At 38.0% G+C, this 16323-nt stretch overlaps 1 protein-coding gene across 1 annotated transcript in view; it reads right to left on the reverse strand.

Moving 5' to 3' along the window:
* The window catches only part of LOC102683321 (sodium- and chloride-dependent GABA transporter 2-like), a 36812-nt gene extending 36491 nt beyond the window's left edge, over positions 1–321 (reverse strand). Inside the window, exon 1 of the mRNA XM_015353242.2 lies at positions 228–321. The gene's annotated coding sequence lies outside the window, so the exon portion shown is untranslated. The remainder of the gene's footprint in view (positions 1–227) is intronic.
* Positions 322–16323: the final 16002 nt, after the last annotated feature.

Genomic DNA, 16323 nt, shown 5'->3' on the forward strand with positions numbered 1-16323 from the left:
ACATTTATAATAATGTTAAATACGGTGTAAAGTTGAAAATCGATTATTGCGAAACAGCATGAGGGATTGAAAGCCAGGGCTTGTCACTGTCCTGTTACAAACAGCAAAAATGTTAATGCGTTACACAACTGTTTGAATAACTAAAGGAAAAGGAATTTAAAAAAAAGCTAAGCAGAGGTTTAGTGAAGGCAGGAAAACGTGTTTTTTTTTATGCTGGTATCACTTACCAGACGCTTTAGATTTTAAATCCACTTTTGGACATTTAATGGGAAGAGCTCCTCAAACTTCTCAATTCGAAGAAAAAGTAAAAAAGGAGCTCAGAGCAATCTTGCCTATACATAGTGGGGGAGGGGACTTGAGATAATAACTTCCCACTTAAATTATGACAGACTGGTAAGCCATTTTTAAATTTGCTTGGTAAAGCTGCACAAAAAGCTTATATACTAGCAGTGTTATAGTGGCCAGATTCCGTAACATAAACAGTAGTATTTTCAATATAAATTATTCTTTTCCTCCATTTAAAACGTTTATATCAAATTGCTTTTTTCAATTGTTTAAGGTTTAAGCGAGAAAATATAAATATAGTACGTATGACCAAAGTTATGTACACGCATACAATGATATAGTATTCGGAGAATTTGGACTAATTGTAAAAATAAATAAGTTTGGTCTCAGCACTTTCCTTATTCAAGAAGTGAAAAAGTACTACAATTGCTTTATATCTTTTATCTGTTTTAAGAAGTTGAATGTTGTAAATTAGTTTCGAGAGACAAAGCAAAGTTTTTTGAGAATCAGAACGACGGCCAGAGGATGCGATCAACTGAAGTTGTGCACAGTCACTGGTTATTTACAACTCCATAGACAACATACATCCCATATTATTATTATTATTATTATTATTATTATTATTATTATTATTATTACTACTACTACTACTTAAATGTAAATTATCTCATTACATCTATCTGAACATGTCCATTGGAAATGTTGCTAACACATGCAAAGAAATTTGGACGTATTCTTTTGTGGCAAATAGTGTATACTGTAAATAGAGCAAACAAACAAAGCTAATAACATACAGTTTCTCATTTTATTTTCAGTGCATCAGATGGAACAGTGTAGGAACACACTGTTGATATCAATTATTATTCTCCCCTAGTGCTTCTTCTCCATACAAGGGCATCAGCATCACAGACTGAAGGGGTGCTCAATCCTGATCCTGGAGAGCTGTTGTGTCTTCATTCCAGCTAAGCTCTTAATGGCCTAAACCAGCCAATTTTAGATCTTCTCCCACTTCTACATGTGTTTATACAGTACATTAAAAAAATGTGTAAACCTGCATTTTCCATGATTTTCATGACAGTATTGTAATATCTACAGTACACTGCACCATAAGAGATTTCCTAAGAAAAGTTAATTAGAATAATGCATTTGTTTTTCAGGGTCAAGTGTACTGTAGATAATCACAGTGAAGGCAAAACAAAAGTATAGGACTCATATTAAAACCATTCACAGTGTGAAAATAATATGGCAAACGTGCAGTAGGGAGAATTTCTTTCCATTTTGAAATGCCCTAAACAATGCAGAGAACAAGGATGAATTGTCTTTGCAGACTGACTAGAAGGAATACAGTACCACTACACAAATAATAAAGGTCATGGTGGATACACATAAACAACACACAGCAGACAAGATATGCAGTAAAACACAAGGTGTTCCAAAAGACTTGGGGGATATTTATGTGAAAATGGCCTACAATAATGCCTTACATTTTTAGCTGAATCTAACAAAAGCACAGCCCTCTGTATCAAGCCAAAAGAAGTTAAATTCTTTACTTCTAAAATGATTCACAGTATTTCCCCAGAGGCTTCCACTGCATAAGTATACAGAGGCAGAGAAGGCAATCTGACTTTGTATGATATAAATTCAAATTTGTTTGATTCCATATACTAAGAGGTATTAAAATACAATTAATGGTATAGGTTCCAATAATATCTGTTGCATTTTTATGCTTCACAGTTTATATTCATATACGTAATGTTCAAGTTAATATTAATTTTTGAATGCAGGCAGCTAGATTTTTTTGCTTTTAAAAGTAAGTATTTTCACATAAAAGCAATGGAATGAAAAAAAACATTACAACAAGAGGAGCTATGTACAGTACTTGGCCCATTTTGTTCTCATTTGGTAGCTAGCAGCCGGGTGATCTGGGCATCTAGTACTTTCTTTCTTGAAAAGTACTTTCTTGAAAGAAACAAAGGTTTTCAACTTCTGCAACATAACTAGGCAGCTGGCATCAGAAATCCCAAACCATCTGTGTAAAACTGTGCCTCCTGTTTTCAGTTTCAAATGCGCTTTCCTGTGATTACCATTTACATCCTCTGGTTTGTGCTTCACTTTTGATTCACTGTTCACTGTTGATGCATCTCAGAATACTGTATCTTACAGATGCTGAACTGCTTGACTAGCAGAGATGCCTCTCTTGTGCAATGGAAGAAAAAGCAGTAGACTCAATCTTTAAAAATGAAAGAGACAAAGATGTAAGAATGCATGCTTTCCTGGTTTCTCCCCTAGCCCAACATAAGATGTTCATGTGGTTTTATAACTTAAAAATATTTTTCTTGTTTCTTGATAAAAAAACAAAGTGTCATAAAATCACAAGTTTAAACTTTTGCAATTATTTTCTCAACACTTACACTTACCATTTGTACAGCACTACAGAAATCATCTGCTTTTTGGTTAATCATTTTTCAAGAAAAGCTTCCTAGACTTTTGTAACCATGTACAGTACATTGATAGTCCTTCAAACTACCCACCAATCATAAATGATAAAGCTTACTGTGTTTATGGATAGTATCAGGTGGGCAGAAGTATTCACTGTCAAACAGAAAAACATCTAGCATTTATTATTACGTACATCAAATAGTAATAGTACATCAAAGTGTCAGACATAAGACTTAATCTTGGAATTCCTAGTGTTTCAATAGCACATACTGTAATTTAATGTGCATTTTTAAACTTTAAACATAACTTATGGAAAGGATAATCATACATTTATTTTATACATTGCTTTTAAAAACTAGTATCCCAAAGTACTTTGCAATATTTAAAAATCACCATTCTCAAAAAAAATAAAAAAGGAACATTGCTGAAAACAAAGCAGATGCAGAAGATAAAACAATTGCAAAAATACCTTTTTCAGACTAGACTAGAAGTAGCTGAGTACCAGATTTGTTTAAGTGGATGTTGTTCCAGAACTCCACTCCAAAAGCCAATAGGATACAGTATTAGCTAGGTCAGTGGTCTTCAACACTAGCCTTTGAGAGTCTCAAGTTAGTTTGCCTTATAGGCCATCCACTATCACTTGTTTGTATAAGATTAGGAGCACTTGTAAGTTATTGGTCAATTTTTAAAGAAGTAATCGGTTCAATTAAGGGAACATTGGTCCTTGAGTGCCACAGGATCTTCAGCTACATGCTTTAATCAATACAGTACTTTTAGAAAGATCGAAATGGCAGTAGAGGTGCCCTGGGTGAGAGATTAAGGAACCACACCATGTAGACCCTTGAACATAAGCAGAAGGATTTTGAAACCATCTTGAAACCTAATAAGAAGCCAGTGCAAGGATTCCTAGACAGGAGTGATCTGATCACTTGTACTGTACATGACGTGAAAATCCTAGCTGTCAGAGTCTGTTTTGTCTCATTAGACACACATAGCATAGGATGTAGTCTGCTAAAATGTCTAATATCAAAAACAGTCTTTATAAGATTTTGCACATTATGATTGACATGACCAAAAACAAGATCTCAGTCTTATCACAGCAAAGATGAAAAAGATCAGTTCATAGAATACAGAGACAGGGTATATACTGTAATATTTACCTCTTTACAGGGTATATAATATTTACCTCTTTACAAGGTATATCATATTTTTTTTCAATTAAAACCAAGACTGATGACTTGCACATATGTTTTCATTGAAGTTAATATTTTAATCATACAGTACCTGCAAATTTGAAGTCCTTTATGTTATTATCAAATCAATTACAAAATGAGTTGAAAACGGATTTCAAACTAGCAGACAGCTTAAACTAACAGTTTATTACTGGCTATTATGAACAGCAGAAACAGGAGTGGAAAACAGACAAAAGGAATAGACATGTGAGGGCACAGTTTCATATACATTTCATTTCATAAACCAAGACTTGTCTATGCTGAAAAGCATTAGGACATTTATTTCCAAAGGACACATCCTTTCTTCTATTGAAATACTGTAAACCAAGGGTGTTCCACAGAGATTTCAGAAAACAAATAGCCTTCCTGGAAATCCCAAATTATGCCAGATTTTATTCTTTCTTTCTTAAAAAATCCAACAGATTAATCCAGCTTTTTTTGTTGGGTTCTCAAAACAGAGATTAAACTGCATTTTTTATAAATGTCATGTTTTGTTTGCATGTATACAGTAGATATGCTTGTCTGTAGTGAATGCAATTCCTTAAGCATTAAATGCAATGAAAAAAATTATATTGAATAGAAGTACTAAGAAAAGAAAACAGGAGGTTCCATCAATAGTGAAAGTAAGCAGGAAACTTCATTCTAATTCTAAATATCCTGGTAATCTTGTAAATCCATCACAAAGTTTATGACACTAGCACAGAAACAAGACAGAGCAGAACTCATTTACTGGAATAGCCAGCAGAATATCACAGGGGTGATGCTGTATGGAAATGTTAAATTAGTTTGGAGACTTAGTTATTTGTACACTAAACATTTATAATATCTTAGTGCATTTAAGAACATACTTTTAACTATAACCTTAGAAATTCTGTACTGCATTTTCTTGGCACTCCAGTGTTTCAGATAGCTAAAAGGTGGATCAGAAAGACAAAACAAAACCTAAAACAACATCTTTGTATTAAAAACTGAAGTCATTCCTGATGAGATCTTGCCAAAAGATGTTTTCTGTTTGAACAGGGTTTCTCTCATGACTCTGACAGAAAGCTTGTAACAGCACTGCACAAGAGGAATACAACCTCTTTATTTTCAAACTCATGAATTAGAGAAAAAATTTAGCATGTACAGTATTTAGAGTTTTTTTAAAGGGTTTTAAGTCAATAAAGGAAACCCATTCATCAAAAGGCATTTTCCTTTTAATTTACTTTGAGTACTGTGTTGTAACAGAAGAAATAAGGTTCTTCATCCCGAGATGAAGTGAGCAGTTTATTGCATGCAAGGAACAATAAAGCCGAAGTCTTGTTTCCCGCAAGAAACAACAAAACCGAAGTATTGTTCCACGTACTGTTACAAACTTTTGGGTTATATAGTGTTTTCTTCTCCGTTTCTGACGTCACTCGGTATGATGGTAAAGAGGGGGGTTCATGGTATTTGGCCAGTTTACGATGTTCTGGGCAAATGGTCAGTTTAACATTACACCCAGGGGGGTTCCTAGCTGGCATCTGCAATCCTTATCAGTTAACCCCCTTTCCTGCCATAAACCCCAGCTTGTGACTTGGAAGTCTAAACCCCCTACAGAAAGGATTAAATTCAAACCCCCGTCTTCACATCTTTCTTCATTCCCCCCTTATAAAATATGGCATACGTCAGTGTAGCCTATTTTTATACATACAATGACAGGGCAGATCTTTCCTTTCTTGGCGAACAGGTATGTATTGCCATGACATTGTACGTTCCATGGTTATAGCAAGATGTGATACATGTTTTTGTGAATGTGATGATTACAATTATACATATAAACAATACTACTCCTACAGATAAACACTATAAAAAGGTTCCACCCCAGGCCCCAAACACAGACTTTACCCAAGACCCAATTCCCCAATTTTCAGTATAATAGTCCTGATATTTCTGTCCCTCATTGTAAATGTGTTGGGCCAGATCTGAGATGTGCTCAGAATTATCAGGAATATATATGCAGCATTCAGTGCCAATTACTGCACAAGTTCCTCCTTGGGCCGCCAGTACATAATCTAAAGCTAGTAGGTTCTGCATGGCCACTGTTCTGAGGGCTACCATCTCATCATTAACAGCCTTCAGACTAGATGAGGTAGAATTTGCTAATTCTTCTAAAGTCGAAGCCATTTGAATTAACTCTCGACTCAGAAAGTTCATGCCGGCTTGTGGAAATATTATACCTAAATAATATTCCCAATCAGCCAATTTTCTTTGTGGTCTGTGGTTAGGTCCGAAGGGGGTGTGGGTTTGAACACGGATATGAGGAACCACATATCCTAAATAACATGAGCCAGACCACTGGGCTGGCAACCATGGGTAGGCTCGTTTTCCACAAATGAAATATGTTCCATTTGGCGCTCCCCATGCCTCTGAAAATAAGAAACTTATACCGAATTGTGGGGTGTGCCGATCCCATCCTGGAATTTGGAAGGTAGAGGTGGATATATTTGCAGCGATGGTAAGGTTGCAACGACTCCATCCAACCAAGTGCAGACCATTAGTGTGCTGAAAACATATGTTTCCCTCACGTTCCTTATTTAGAGTCAGGTATGGTGGTGTATGGCTTCTGTTATATTTAGGAGCGTAAGAGCCTGTGAAACTCGTGGGCTCTAAGCCTCGCTCCTGTAGATATTGTAATGTTGTGCAGGTTAAAGTCGTGTTATGGCAACCCCCATAGTTTGTCATATTAAAATCTCCTAAATTATCCCTCCAAATGATCATGCCTATGACTTCCTTGAGACGCCAAGGAATGGCCCCCATAGGAAGTCCTCCCTGTACATATTTGGGTAATGCGGCACACACCCAGCAGGCACTTTGGTTGGTTTTCTTAGCTGTCAGATAGGAGAGGCCTAAAAAAGGAATTAATTCCATGTTCTCCTTTGTGGGAGAGATGATCATTAATCCCTGCGGAACATAGTTCTACAGCAACAATTATCATTATTGACAGAAATGATTTCATTCTGGGTCTGTAAATGGGGATGAGGCTCGTCGGCAGTGTGGCGCGTGGATCCAGCGATCTTTTCCTTCCACTCGAACCGCAGACTCGGTTGTCAACCGGATCTGGTAGGGTCCGTCCCACCTGGGCTGGAGAACCTGTGAAGGAAATTTCCTGATCCACACCCACTCTCCTGGGATGAGCTTGTGCCCTCCTTCAGGTGGTGGTCCCCACGCCTCCAGGACCTGCTCGCGGGCTCCTTGGGTGGCCTCTGTCAGCTACTTGCAATAATACAAAGGAATGGTTGATCCATCTGAGGAAACCCCAGTCTCAGCACCTGTAAGAGAACTTGTTTCAAATTATTAAAGGCGGCTTTTGCTGCAGGAACCAAGGCAATCTTGTCCTTGTACTGCACTCCCCCCTTAAGCAGATCTGTTAAGAGTTGTGCTCACCCTGTAAAAAACATTGCACCCAGGCCCTGTTAAAATTTCACAATGCTAGACACAAAAGGGCCTTATCATAACTGCTTCTATTAGACACTCAAAAGCTGAAGCAACTCAGACTTGTGGGTTTCCTCGTCAGGGGAAGCACTCAGAATACCATCAACATACTGAGTGATCACAGCCAGTTGAAGCCACGTGATACCCTGTTCTGCATAGTCATTCTTTGTAATGCATAATATTCCAACCCAATAGATCTGGAATAAAACCACCCATTAAAATCTGGTACTCGGCAAGTAAAACTTGCTGTCCCAATACTCCTGTGGCCTCCTGCCATCTTCCCCTATACATTGCTCTATAGTACACTGTTGAACAGAGGAGTGAAACAAGCATGACAGTAGTGCTCCAGTATCCCCTAACAGAGAAACCACCACTCCATTAACAGTACATTTTTATCCACTGGACTGGGGCAGACTTAGGGAGGCTACAAGGGATTTACAGGATCTAATCGTTAGGTAAACAGATTTTCTCACAAGACGTTATTCTCCCCAGTCTCGATTCTAAACCTACAGTCGTTTCAGCATGTCTGGTTTCGAGACATTCGAATAAAACCAAATTGTTTCCATTATTGCAACTAATTGTATAAAAAATACAAAAACTGTTTAACTACTTTTACGTCCACCTGTACTGTACTTATACGTTTCAGACGCTCTTATATTTTCCAATCTCCTTAAGTCGATTTTCGTCAAGTCTCTTTAGTTACGTCTCTAGCCAGTCCCGCTGGCTAAACACACTCACACCGTCATTTAGTAGACCAAAACTCACAGTTACACACATACATGCCGGCACACAAATTCATAAAACACACATACACATCGAGAATATATTTTTCTCTTCGTAATACAATGTGCTGTATTCTTGTTTTACTTTTACATGAATCCTTTTAATTCCTGAAGCGCACTCCAGGTTCGCTGCATTTCTAATTTCGGGTGCGGTACTTTAGCCCACCGGTCAATATCTTACGGTTTTGGATTTGATCGTATGGGGGAAATCAGGGAAGGTAGGTGCGATTGCAGACCCCCTCGACGGGGTGCGAGACAGTGTTAGAGTGGCACTGTCATCAACGGCGCCAGCCCCTGCTACATCAAGTCCTTTCCCACTTCGAGTGAGAGTACAGATCTGCGGGCGCCCTCCCTCTAACAGGGGAGACCCTGATCCGTCTTTATCACACTCATACCAAGTGTTATCCCAATCAGACCCCCCTTCTCCATATGGCCACTGAGGGAATTGATCCCAATTATTTTCGTTTCCTGCCTGTTTGTTCCCCTGTGGGAGAGCAGGACATAACTTAGTCGCCGGCTGCAGCACATTAACCAGTGCAGCGTGACCAGGAGTTAATTCCTTCTTTAGTTTCTCATTCTCCTGTACTGCCTCTTCTAGCTTTTTTTTCCTATACTCTTTTGTAGTGAGTAAAGTATATTTTTTTTCCGGGTTTTTATTTTCCCCGTAAACACACTTTTAAGTCACATCCCAATTTCTTTCTTTTTCGTCATGTATCTGCCACTACTGGTGCCGGCCGTGCACCAGGGTGGGAGCTACATGCTTGTGCTTTTGCCAATCAATACTCATATATGCTTTCTTTACAGGCGTCTTCGCCCCAAATTCCCTCTGAAAAACTCAGCTTTTTCCATATTTTTCTCCTTCTTTTCCGTCAACTTACACTTTTCCGATATTTAAACGGACCCTTCCACCACTTTCTCAAACCATCAGTTAGCGCACATGTTCGGTCTCTTTAAGATTTACTTTTGTCGTGTGTGAGGTAACAGCTCATTCAGTAGGGGGATGTTTTCACTTGGAAAAACCTGTGCATTACTGCACTCATTCAGCCAAGGGCGTCTGTTACCTCCGGATCTAAATACCTCTCAGAGACTTTAGAGAGGATTTACACCGCACTGTTCACAGGTAAGAAACGAGACCTCGAAAACCCCCTTTCTTGATCAGTAATTCACCATCCCCAGAACGCCACCATCGCTGCTTTTGCCCCGGGGTGGACTTACGCACTGAGCTCAATCAGGGCGATTCTCGGGTCTCAACGTCCTTTAAATCCTGCTACTTAATGCTTTGCTCTTTTATTATGAGGTGTGTTTATGTTAGTGTCGTGCGTGTGTATATGTATTTCACAAACAAGGAAAACACCAAAAACATACATACATATATCTCTTCTACTCCTGTTTCCTTTAAAACAAACAAAAAAAAAACCACGCCACGCCAATCTGTGCACGATCAAGGCGTAGCTAATCTCAGGACCCCGGGCGTAATTAAAGCCCACACCAATCCTGGATTATACGTGCATTTAATGCACCACTCAGCTCCAGAACCCCGGGCGCAATTAAGGCCCACACCGATCCCGAGCCACAGAACTCCGGGTGCAATTAAGACCCACACCAGTTCTGACCTTCAGAACTCCGGGTGCAACTAAGACCCACACCAGTCCTGAACTACGTGCATTCAATGCACCACTTGCTCTAGAACCCCGGGCGCAATTAAGGCCCACACCGATTCAGAGCCTCAGAACTCCGGGTGCAATTAAGACCCAAACCAGTTCTGACCTTCAGAACTCCGGGTGCAATTAAGACCCACACCAGTCCTGACTTCACGGTAAGGGTACAAAACCCGTTCAAAACTCCACGCGCAATTAAGGCATACACCAGCTTCGAACGCCTGTACACAATACCGCGGAACCCCTGCCAGACCAAATTCTGGGCTTACAGCAAACAACCCATTACATACACCGGTGCCTTCCCCGGGCCAGAGGAATTCAGAAACTCACGTTTACTCCGTCATCTCGGGCGATTCTCGCAGGGAGCAGAGATTTCCCAATCGGTCAGAGAGAGTCGGGACTTTTTTTTTTAAAAAAAGAGGAGTCCTTACCTCTTTGTTATGTGCGCGCTGACCGTCTCTCCTGCCGATGGGAAGTTCTGCGCCTTCTGGAGCATCCTGTCGACTACGCCAAATTTGTTGTAACAGAAGAAATAAGGTTCTTGATCCCGAGATGAAGTGAAACAGATGAATTTATTGCATGCAAGGAACAATAAAGCCGAAGTCTTGTTTCCCGCAAGAAACAACAAAACCGAAGTATTGTTCCACGTACTGTTACAAACTTTTGGGTTATATAGTGTTTTCTTCTCCGTTTCTGACGTCACTCGGTATGATGGTAAAGAGGGGGGTTCATGGTATTTGGCCAGTTTACGATGTTCTGGGCAAATGGTCAGTTTAACATTACACCCAGGGGGGTTCCTAGCTGGCATCTGCAATCCTTATCAGTTAACCCCCTTTCCTGCCATAAACCCCAGCTTGTGACTTGGAAGTCTAAACCCCCTACAGAAAGGATTAAATTCAAACCCCCGTCTTCACATCTTTCTTCAACTGTATAACACAGAAATTGAGTTATAGGTTGTTAGAGTTGTTATTTTGCTTTTCTTCCACCTGAAATCAACCTACCATGTCCAGGCTGGCCCCAGCAGCCCTTGTCTCAGTTTCAGACTGGCCATAAAAGGAGGCCAGACGTAGCTCTGGAGCCCTGCTGTGCAGTTCCACACTACTTCCTCAATGTACTGTACATATGGCCGCTAAACCTCTGTAACCTTTAATAAGAAATACTGCATTTAATTAGATTCATTTTTCAACTCATTAGAATCTCAGAGGCTGTTGAAGATAGCAATTTAGCTTTATTTCTAATTACTCATTTTAATTTGTTTGTTTTAAATTTCATTACGTTTTTAAGTGTCTGTTTTATTTTTCTATTTTACCTGCTAAAAAACACTATCAAACAAATATTAAATGTATAGGACGTATGATAAAGGTGCCGTTATTGGTATACTATTGTATGTTCACAAGTTTGTTTTATACCGTATATGGTGTGAAACTGATAGTATTAACAGTTATTTTTTACTATTATTTCATGGATGCTGGTATAAATCTAAAAAACAATGAAAAGGCTAAACATCTAAGAAATGTGAAGAAGGCTCCATGGCCGTAACATTGTGTTTTTTTCTTCTCTTTTTAGCATGGAATAAACCTATTAATTATTCCTTTGCAGCCTACGCATACGGACGCAGCTACCCACCTTTTTTGTTTGTTATAATTTCTAAAGGAAGTAAATATTTTAATTTATTCTGTAATTCTGTATTCTGTAAACTGTATCCTTACCTCAAGTCTGTACTTGTTTTTCTAAAGGTTTAATAAATGTAAGGATTAATAGTATCCTCTCAAGTCCTTATTTATACAGTAAATACAGTATAGTTTCACATTTATTTTATGCTGTTTGTCCTTGCTTTTAGAGCAATATATAATATAACTTACCAATAATTTTATATCTATTTTATATTTTATACAGTGCCTTGCGAAAGTATTCGGCCCCCTTGAACTTTTCAACCTTTTGCCACATTTCAGGCTTCAAACATAAAGATATAAATTTTTTATTTTATGTGAAGAATCACCAACAAGTGGGACACAATTGTGAAGTGGAACGAAATCTATTGGATTTTTGAAACTTTTTTAACTAATAAAAAAATGAAAAGTCGGGCGTGCAAAATTATTCGGCCCCTTTACTTTCAGTGCAGCAAACTCACTCCAGAAGTTCAGCGAGGATCTCTGAATGATCCAATGTTGTCCTAAATGACTGATGGTGATAAATAGAATACACCTGTGTGTAATCAAGTCTCTGTATAAATGCACCTGCTCTGTGATAGTCTCAAGGTTCTGTTGAAAGCGCAGAGAGCATCATGAAGACCAAGGAACACACCAGGCAGGTCCGTAATACTGTTGTGGAGAAGTTTAAAGCCGGATTTGGATACAAAAAGATTTCCCAAGCTTCAAACATCCCAAGGAGCACTGTGCAAGCGATCATCTTGAAATGGAAGGAGTATCAGACCACTGCAAATCTACCAAGACCTGGCCGTCCCTCTAAACTTTCAGCTCAGACAAGGAGAAGACTGATCAGAGATGCAGCCAAGAGGCCCATGATCACTCTGGATGAACTGCAGAGAACTACAGCTGAGGTGGGAGAGTCTGTCCATAGGACAACAATCAGTCTTACACTGCACAAATCTGGCCTTTATGGAAGAGTGGCAAGAAGAAAGCCATTTCTCAAAGATATCCATAAAAAGTCTCGTCTAAAGTTTGCCACAAGCCACCTGGGAGACACCCCAAACATGTGGAAGAAGGTGCTCTGGTCAGATGAAACCAAAATCGAACTTTTTGGCCACAATGCAAAACGATATGTTTGGCGTAAAAGCAACACAGCTCATCACCCTCAACACACCATCCCCACTGTCAAACATGGTGGTGGCAGCATCATGGTTTGGGCCTGCTTTTCTTCAGCAGGGACAGGGAAGATGGTTAAAATTGAGGGGAAGATGGATGCAGCCAAATACAGGACCATTCTGGATGAAAACCTGTTGGAGTCTGCAAAAGACCTGAAACTGGGACGGAGATTTATCTTCCAACAAGACAATGATCCCAAACATACAGCAAAATCTACAAAGGAATGGTTCACAAATAAACGTATCCAGGTGTTTGAATGGCCAAGTCAAAGTCCAGACCTGAATCCAATCGAGAATCTGTGGAAAGAGCTGAAAACTGCTGTTCACAAACGCTCTCCATCCAACCTCACTGAGCTCGAGCTGTTTTGCAAGGAAGAATGGGCAAGAATTTCAGTCTCTCGATGTGCAAAACTGATAGAGACATACCCCAAGCGACTTGCAGCTGTAATCGCAGCAAAAGGTGGCTCTACAAAGTATTAACGCAAGGGGGCCGAATAATTTTGCACGCCCAACTTTTCATTTTTTTATTAGTTAAAAAAGTTTCAAAAATCCAATAGATTTCGTTCCACTTCACAATTGTGTCCCACTTGTTGGTGATTCTTCACATAAAATAAAAAATTTATATCTTTATGTTTGAAGCCTGAAATGTGGCAAAAGGTTGAAAAGTTCAAGGGGGCCGAATACTTTCGCAAGGCACTGTATTAGTACCATCTTACCGCATTTTAATTTATTAATACCCTTTTATTCAAGTGAAAAATCTACATATGTGAAAATAAAGTTGAACTGCCTTCCTGTGTGAAATCTGAGAAAATGCTCTGCTCTTAACTTTCAGCTACAGGTGTCTTGGGACTAAACTTTTCTCGTTATTCCACCCGACTGAGGAATGCTCTGCCAGAATCGCCTGATTCAGTTACTGAAATCAAATGACTGCCGCCCCTGTTTTCTCTTCTAGTGGTTGGTCTTGAAGAAGGGTATTTTAAAGATTGAAATCTGAAATATTAGTTCCTTTTAATATGAAGTTTGTTCAGCACATGTGGAGATTGCTACTAATGCTACTGCTGTAAATCAGGTGGCTTTTCCTGGAGAGAACAGCTCTTGTTTCCTCATTGACAGGACTGCAATTTGAAATCAAAATCCACAACACAAAGCAATGCAGGCTTTAAAATAAGTGGCGTATTCAGACAGAACCTCTTTAGAAAGAGACATACTGTATACAGTCTCATACGATGCTTTATGTCAAAGAGAACAAATAGAGCTTATTTGTTCTCTGTGAATTATATTGGGCTCTTTTACAAAAAGGGTCTGGAAAAATTCCTAAAATTTATTGGACAATTGAACCCAATGTGATCTGGGTCAACTATGGCCTCTTTGATGGGTTCTGAAATTCTTTAATGTGCATGTAATTTTCAAAGGTCTGCTCCTTCTTAATTTCATACTGTCCTGTACATTACAATACATTGTCAAAAATTGTTAAATGAACCCAAAAATATAAAGTTGAAATATGTTGAATCTTACACAGTTCTATGCTTGATAAATATATATATAAATAAATATATGGAATAACTGACCATAACTAATGAAAACATTAATGTAGAAACTACTCGAATTCCAAAGAACTGCAGCACAGAAATCACAAGCAGGAAAACGGCACTCCATGAAGTGAGTCTTCTTTCGTCAAGGTGTGGATCCTGATTAGCTTTTCAAAATGTACCTAAAATGCACATTTTGAATTATTGTTGTCAAGCACATTTTCTGAGCATATTTAGAAGTGATACTTTAAAAGTTATTTTTTTGCTAAAAGTATCTTGACAATAATGACCGTCTTGGCTTGTTAGATCTTGTTAAACAAACCTGTTAAGTCACTTTCAACAAGCCACAGCAGCAATGGATAAAAATATCACATATTGCGTGATATTTTTACATGCCTAGTAGGTTTTTGCTAAAGTTTGTTGAAGAAGATTAATTCTCAGACTTAAAGCTGTAGAGATCCAGATTACTGTAACTATTGCAAATAGACAGGATGGGAAAAACTGTCCAGATTCAACATCATTAAACAATGTTATTCTGTCATAGCATTGATAGATACTGTAGATTCATCTTTCAACGAGAGACTGGTAGAAGATAGTGACAGAACAAACGAGAAAAAGAAATGTACAGTATCGAATATGTTTAACTTTTAATTTAAAAATGCTCATTTTTCTTTTGTTTTAATCATTACTTTGTGTGGATTTGCATTGAATATGAGTTAATATAACATTATTGAAGGGTACTTGAAAACAAGAACACAGTTCAGATATCTAGCAAGATCTATTTACTGTATTTATTAGTTGGCAATCATGATAGTAAAGTGCGTGTTATGAAAAAGCACCTTTGTTCTTGCATGTTGCTTTCTCTCACATGGCAAAAATAATGAACACATAAATTACCATTTGATCTGCACATATGTAATTTAGAAATAACACAAAACAAAAAGTTCCAGGCATTATATGGGAATTTTGATGATATGGGATATTGATGATATTGATTTTGGAATTTTGAAACATATACTGCATTTACAGTAGATTCATTAGACAGTACAGTATATACAGTAGTCCAATGTTTAATTTTTTGCTTTGTGTAGTCATTTAATATTTCTTGTTTAACACACTTAAGGTGACTGCATTGACACTGCAGCAAAGTCACATTTCATTAGGTAATTTTTAGAGACATAAACACTTATTTTGTCATAATTACAGTATATGATGAAAGCTTTATGTCAGTTGTTAGTTTATAAACATGCCATTTTTTATATTTTGCCATTTACAGGTAGGTCTCATTGTCACTATATTTTCTGTTTAGATTTAGTGATTTACTTACAGATCATTTCCTATATTGTTCTGCATGTGTCTTTTATTTCAACTTCTAATTAGTGTAACAGTACACTAGAATTTGGGAACAAGTACACTTGAAGGTTATAATGATGATTATGATAATAATGATAATAACCATTATCATCATACAATTGTATACAAAAGCACAACACATTGACCAAGTAAAATCATGGATATACAGTAATGTCTTTAAGGTCTTAAAATGTTGATATCTGCATAGTCTCTAACAGATTTGGGCAGTGAGCTTCTGGACTATACTGTACTTACTGTATGCAAAAAATACTTAAAATAATCTGGAGATAGTCAATTCAATACATTATACACTAGCAAGACTATGTTAATGTTCTCTCCATGTTTTGCAGGTATCTAGTGTAATTACAGAAGACAAGCATGAATTGCTAATGCACAGTACATGCCCCAGTAAGAAAGGCATTACAATACTCTTTATTAAATGAAGGCATGTACAGTATCAATATTTTATCATCAAACTGGTAAAACAAGGTTCTTGTTGGGAGTTTATGAGCTTAACCTCAATCTTGTCAAAATTTAGTTCAAGTACAGTAGGTAGTTGTGTCAGCACGCATAGGTTGCAAAGGAACAAGTAAAGGTTTATTCCATGAAGAAAAGAGACACAGTGTTTCATCTGTGGAGTTTTCTCCTAAAGAGGCAACATTACTCGTACTTAATTACATAATTCATACTTAATAGTAATAATCAAAGCAAAGAATCCAATGGAACACCCAGAGTAGGTGGACCAAATTCAGAATTAAATCAACTCCT

Source organism: Lepisosteus oculatus, chromosome 7 (genome assembly GCF_040954835.1).
Source record: "Lepisosteus oculatus isolate fLepOcu1 chromosome 7, fLepOcu1.hap2, whole genome shotgun sequence".
NCBI lineage: Eukaryota > Metazoa > Chordata > Actinopteri > Semionotiformes > Lepisosteidae > Lepisosteus > Lepisosteus oculatus.